Source organism: Gambusia affinis, linkage group LG02, assembly GCF_019740435.1.
Source record: "Gambusia affinis linkage group LG02, SWU_Gaff_1.0, whole genome shotgun sequence".
NCBI classification, from domain to species: Eukaryota; Metazoa; Chordata; class Actinopteri; order Cyprinodontiformes; family Poeciliidae; genus Gambusia; species Gambusia affinis.
The window spans coordinates 5,130,030-5,137,412 of record NC_057869.1 but is presented as its reverse complement, the minus strand read 5'-3'; positions in this window follow the sequence as shown (position 1 = coordinate 5,137,412).

Below are 7,383 nucleotides of genomic sequence, written 5' to 3'. Positions count from 1 at the left end.
GAAAAAAAAGAAAAGCACATGCAAGGGGAAGTTTGCAGCTACAAAGCCCTCCCCTCTTCTTTAGATCCACTGTGGACAAAACCTGCTGCATTGCAAATGGATCATATTTACTGTCATCCCCGCTCTCCATGTGTGTGTAGTCAAACCTCTTCTTCACTCTTGTTTTGGAATGTTTCTCAATGAATAATTGACTGGAGCGGTATTTTTGACCATCCCTGTCTTGGGTGCAGTGTATAAATAGTTCATGTGCTGCAAAGCGTGCATGGATTTGTCAGGGGTGTTAGGCCTGGGAGTAGGAGCCCTGTTATGTAATAGGCATGTGAGTTGGCACACCACAGAAACACTGCATTGAATGGGTGTGTGTGAAAGCTCTGTTCCCATTGAGTGTTTTCAGAGCGATTGTATTCTCACTGGGAGTCCTTTGTTAAATCTTTTGAAGCTGAGGCAGCTATTTTTTTTTTTTTTTTACCGCAATGGCAGACAGGACATGTTAATCTTATATCAACACAAGCATACTTATCTTGAAACATTATATACCAGATATGTTAAATTTTGATTTAAATATTATTCTTTCCACAGCGACCACCACCCTCCAAATACCAGCATTTGAATGAACAATTTGTACGGCTTGTAGTTTTAAATAAATACAAGAAACTGCTCTTATTTTTCAAAGGATGAGCTACTTATTAGCTTTTGAGTTCACTATTTTTATTTTTATTTTATTTTTGCATTTGTATGTTAGTAACCAGTTAAATAGCTTCACTGAAAAAATACTATTTGGGGTTTAGTATATATAAATATTTATTACACTTCGCAGACTGAAGAATGTTGCATTCACTTCCTAATAAATCAGCTTTATAGATTCTCAAAAGGGATAGCTTTTGACTTTTCAGTCATTTGTCATTGTAGTAAACTTTTGATGCTCATAGGCATGTTGGAATTTGCTCACCGTATGCAAGCAGTGTAAATTTAGCTCAGCATGGTTTATTTTAGAAACACTGAATGAAAGTGATGCAAGACATTATGTAATAATTGTGAGTTCCCTACATGGACATGAAAGACTATTTTTAAAGGCACTGAGATAAAGTGCATTAAGATTTCAAGCACAGACTGAATCTTTGTTTGAGATTCCATTTTATCTGTTCACTAGAAAATTGAGACAGTTCTCATCAATTCAATTATTTGTCTACAATTCAATCATATTTTACAGTTTATTAGTTGAGCAAAGATCTACCTATCTTGGCCATGAATAGATATTTTATTGCAGTATTACTCAGATTGGATGATTTGTTTCTCTTCACATATCGATAATCTAATGAACTGTTCAAGGTGGATCCCATCTCTCCTCTGTGGATTACTGTAATGGGCTTCTTTTTTTTATTTGGTTAAAAATTAGACTTTTATTACTTCCAAATAAAGCGAACTCTTGAACAACAAATTACATATACTTCATGACAAAACAGAAGGAACCATGTCTCAAGTTTTACTCATTTTTACTAACTCTGCAAGAAGTAAGTAAATAAATACATGGATGCATGTGTCCACAATGGGTTCTGTGGATTTTGCTTTGTTTTTAACCATAGTTTTTGGTGCAATTATGGTGCAACAAAATATTCATTAACATTTAGTGTTGAATTTCTTACAGCAGGGATTTTCTTCTCACTTTTACTAAAGCTAAATATTGCAGGAATGCAACACATATTATCATCAGTTCATCATCTAATGACTAATGTCTAATGAACTATTGTCATGTTCCAGTCAGTGTATTTACAAAGAATACACAAACATCATATCATAAAGATTAGAAACAGGAAATTGAATGTTTTACAAAAGAAAAAAGAAAAGAAAACATATCACAAAAGGATTGTTGATAAATTTTATTTTTATTTAATTGATCTCCACAAACATCTTGCAGCCTTGTGCACATCATCCTAAACCCCAATCTGAACAGGTCTTCAGCACCATGGACAGCTCACCATTGAGTCCCTTACATTTCATTCAGAATCCTGCTCTCTTCTCAAATTTGTTTATATGGATAAATTGGGGGGGAAACATTATTTAAATCTTGCCTATTAATTATGAAAACACAGATCAAAGCTAAGGACATTTATGGTGCCACTGAATCCAACGGGAAAATATCACCTGTGAATTGTTATTCAAATGCTTTTAGTTACATAGTCTACTATCTAAATTATACAGATGTGTGTTAGCATAATGTCAAAGGAGAAAGATACCTAAGAGAAGCTGTTATCACTGCTAATCAATCTGTTATAAGACGCTTTACCAAACAGTTTAAAACCTTTCATTCTGCTGTGAGAAGGTCATTTACAAATGGAAAACAGTTAAAGCCATAACTATTTTCCCAGGAATAGACCTCATGACAAGTTCCCTTTTGGTTCAGATTGTGCAATGTTCAAACAGACTGCAAAGAACCCAAAGAACAACATAATAGACTCCAGAAGATATTTTGCAGGCCAAAAGACTTCTGCAAAAATGTATGTCCTTATACCAGGGAAAGCCAAAAGTAGAAACGCTTGCCCAAGATAGAGAGCACCAAATCTGAGGAAAACCAAATCTAACAGTATCACAGACTACCAGTTGTCAACCATTTTGGGGAGGAGTGAGGATTTGGACTTGTTTTCCAACCTGAGTATCTCTAGATGCAAAAATACTCCAAAGTTATTTAGGGCAGAAATTTATCTTAATAATACAAGACACTTATAAAAATTAGGGAATCAAACTGTATGGAAAGCATCTGTAAACATCAATGTAAAGGCCTTTGCACAGATTTTCAGTCAGATTTAGGTCTGGACTTTGACTGGAATATGCTAAAACAAGAGTATGGTATGAATTAAACCATTCAATTGTACCTCTGAACGATGTGCTGGAGTCTTAACCTCTCCACTAGTCTCAAGTTAAGGTCACGTTTCCTTCCAGGTTTGCTCTGGATGTGACTTCAACTGTCTTCAAATCAACTCTGACCAGCTTCCATGTAACAGCAGAAGAAAAGCATCCCCACAGCATGATGCTGTCATCACCATGTTTCAGACTGAACAGTGTGAGGTTAAGTATTGTCTGCAAGTTGGTCTCATCCAGAGACCAGAACTTTTGTCTTCACATGCTGTGTCATGCTTGCTGCGCGTAGCACAGCAAAAGACACAGCATTCTTTTAAAATTGGCTTTCTTTTTACCACTCTTCTGTGATAGCTGGGTTTCTAAGTTCATGACTAGCAGTTATCCTCCCTATCGGTTCTCCCTGGGTTGTGGATCTCTGCAACTGTTCATGAGTTATCATGGCTGCCACTCTGCCAGATGTTCTCCTTATCAGACCTGTCATTTAGGTGGACAGCCATGTTTTGGTAGGATTGTAGTTGTACTACGCTGTTCATTGTTGCATTTCAGATTGAGTAGTGGTTTTAAAATGTTTAGATCTTTTGTGTAATGTTTAATCACTTAACTTTGCTTTTAGTGTCTCCAAAAATGATCCATGACTGGTTTGCTGGGTTAATGGGTCATAATAGTGGTGTTTATTGAAGTTTTCTATCAAACGTCTTGGACCCTCATGTAATAGCAGAATTGATTACTCACAGAAGGGCTAAAGTTCAAAGGGAATACAATGTACATGATACTAAAGCCTAGTATAGATCTAATTGTTTTTATTATGTTTTTACATCTAAAACAATCAGCCATAGGTAACAACGCTTACTTCAGTTACTTTAGAAAAATGAATTTCTTGACACAGTTATACAGCATCACATTTTCTTTTTTACTTTTAATCAAGTAATATTTTCAAGTAATACTTATGTTACTTGATTACAATTTAAGATTATTTAACCCCCCCACTAATTAAATTTTTCTCAGTTGCTTTGGTGCATTTCTCACATCGCTTAGCATTTGGGCAACATACTGCATTTATCAAAACAATTAGAGCAAACTGCAACTAGTTGACAACCTACAGAAGTGTGTCATTTGATCAAAATAGCTCAGAATAGTTTTTTTCCTAAAAAGCAAGTAATCCTGTCAATGAATGTGTGATTAGAAGGAATATGAAATGGCTATGAGGCTGATTGTAAGGAATAGAAAAGTACTATGATCTGCACTTTCTAAGTACAGTGGAAAAAATTGTAAATCACCAAATCAGATCAATCATGTTTTAACCAAATGTCCCAGATGTTGGCGCACACGTACACTATTTGGGTTAAAGTAAGTTTTCCTGTTCAGAAGCTTCATTGAGTTAATGTTAGTTTGTATCTGCAGAGCCTGTTGTGCCATTTGTAGGCCAAGTCAATATGTGTGAGATGTTACACATTTTCTGCACTGTTCAAACATAAATACAAAACTTACTGCAAGTAAGTCTATACATCACCAGTCAAAAACTGCATATCTACCAAGGTCCTTGTTACTGTAGAAAGCACAAATGTCCAGAAACAGCCTCTGATATTATACAAAGCTTAGGAATTGCAACAAAATGTCCTTGTATCATACTTTTAACTACAGACCTCTCCCTACTTGTTTTAGTTTTCCTCATTGCTCCATCACCATCTGGCGGGTTAAAATCTCACTGTTTCAGTTTCAGGACTTCTATTAATCAAGCCAGGTAAAAAGGTGGAATCTGAATTGAAAATATACAATTTCTCTGATTTATAGATTGTTGTATAAACAATATTTATAGTCTCAGTTTTCTTGTGAAAAGCTACTCATCACATCAGGTGTCACTGTATTGCAAATATTATGAGTGGGTCAGCATTCTGAATAATTGGCCTTTTATTAAACATTTGAATGTTTAAAACACAGACAGACAAGAATGAACATCGTAGCTGCAGTGTAATCAGAAAACATGTTAAAAAGACAGAAAAAGAAGCAAAAGTTCACTTTCCTGCAAATGCAATGCCATGAAAATCCTGCAGGTTGCAGCTTTAGTGAATGAGACAGTGTCTCCATTCTTAAAGAGACACGCTTTTAAAAAAAATAAGAATAGAAAAAATATTGGAGAATTTTTAATTAATTTCTATTTTTATTCCGGAATGGCTGTAATTTGTCCGATGAAAGCAGACGTGGGTTAATATCCCGCTTCCAGTACAGTAACACCTTGAGCAGAGAAACCCGCAGCGCCAGGCGTGTTGAGTATGGGAGTTAAAAATAGCATCATCGGTCGGCCAAGCGCCGCTCCGTTACTACGCGTTTCAGCATTCTGCCCTATGCAGGGGTGGAGTCTGCAGGACTGAGACCGCGGCAACCCTCCACCTTTTTGTGCTGCTCCGCATTATCAGTCGGAGGGCCACTTGTGGTTGTTTCGGAGGAGTAAACCCAACCTGAAGTCCATTTTAAGCACATTTGCAATCTTTATACGAGTCCATTCTCACATTACTCACCATTTTGCTCCTGATGCTCCATGTAAAATAAAACAGACGTTTTAGAGTCACCGAACCGCGGCCAGTTCGGTCTATTGAAAGAGGTGTAGGCTAGTCTTTTGGCTCATCCTCTACTCCTTTACATTTTTACTGGCTAATTGGGCCCTCGATGGTGTTTATTCACATTAAAGGCATAAGCAGGCTTTACTTCCACCTTCAAAGTGGGAGATTCTCTACCTGACGTCAATGCCTGTGTGACTGACGCAGCCCGCAGCAGAAGGAAGTCGGTTTTAGTTATCCATTTGTTTAGACGTTAAAAATAAAAAAAGGACACCCAATTATCCACCACCAAGCTCTACAATTATAGCTTCGTTTGACTATTTTCGCTATATATATTATTAATTTATTTTTTCCTTTTTTGTCCCTTCCCACAGGGTGGGTGCGTCTCTGCGCGCATGGATGCACGCGCGCGCTGGGAGATGAGGGTGCCACCGTGTTTTCAGCGACAAATCATGATTTTTTTTTTTGTTTTTGTTTTTTTTAAGCGTCAAATTTTGCACATTATTAACTCCTGTTTGCAAACTCGGTCCGAGTGGTTTCCTTGTGGAAATCATGATCACTATATATTGGAAAATATGCGGGTGGGCTTGCGCGTGTGTGCGTGCAGCCCACCGTGCAAACAAGGCTCGCGCTTGCTCTCAAACGCCGCACGCTCGAAATTCCTCCAAGGAACCTCTGCGAGCTTTTCTTTTTTCATCACGCGCGAGCTAAAAATAGAAACGGGGTTGGATCGTGATCCAGAAATAGATAGGGGGCATCACTCCTATAAAAGGCATACCATTCAAGAGTACAGTGAGAGAAGAGAAAAGCCGGAGCAGATTTAATGGACAAATAAGGTTTTTAGTCCATTTTTTAAAAGCTTCTTTCCGTGCTTTTATCAGAATCTCTGCAGCTACAACGGTGAGTTGTTCTAACCTTTTTCTGAATGCACCTGTTTCATTTTTATCCCAGTATTCTGCATCAGTATTATTTCTTGTTGTTCTTTTTTTTTACGTACAATTTTGGGCATTGCAATTCTTTGATTAGAATGGGACACCTGCTTGAAACAAATAGCATTTAAGGAGAGCTTTTTCGTAGGAATTGCTGCTATTTCTGCAGCTTGCTGGAAGGAACATCAACCGGTGTGTGCTTACAGCTACATGGGGATCACCCTCAGACACTGTTTTTAAAATAGGTAAATTAGTCTTCTCACTGTTTATGAGAAGTGAATTGTCAGCATGAGTCTTGCTGTTGTTACCTAGTGATCCTCATTCTGAGATTTGTTGAATGGTTCTCAGCCAAGATGTTTGAAGGGAGCTGTCCTTCTGGTAGCGGTGCTGAAGCGGTTCAGGTAGCGGTTGCTGGTTTACACCCAGTGCAACTACCAATAGCGCCAAGGGCAGCTCTGATTAGTTTGATGCACTTTTATGCTTTTTGATGGGTTTTGGTCTTCACGCATTACCGCTGTGTGAATAAACAGGATTTTATTTTTATGCTTAAACTGAAGGGAGAGGAGTTCGACGCCTCACACCAAATGCTACATTTAGAATTTGGATCCGTCTGCAGAATTGTTTTTATTTTATTTTATTTTTTCCATCTCTCCTCCCTTTTGTGCACGATGAGCCTCGAGTCGTGACTGCTAGAAGTGAGTAAGGCGCGTGCTGCGTCAGTGGCGTCTGGCTCCGGTGCGCTCGAGACAGATGGGGAGAATCGTGACAGGCTGGGGAGACGCGTCCTCGACTGAAAGACTGGGCGGCCCAATGAAAACGAGGCGAGGGTGGGGCCCCTACATCAGCAGCTGGTGATTTGGAGCCAAAATTAACCCTTTGCAAATAACGAAATAAAACTTTATGTTTATTTAAGATGAATACGCTCTGGGTAACACGTCTGGTTTGGATCCACACATCTGATCTAGATGAAAAGTCGTGCGTTTTCAGCTGCAGCCTGATTGTTTTAAACCGCTCTGATGTCCATGAGTGCAGAGGTAGTCAAG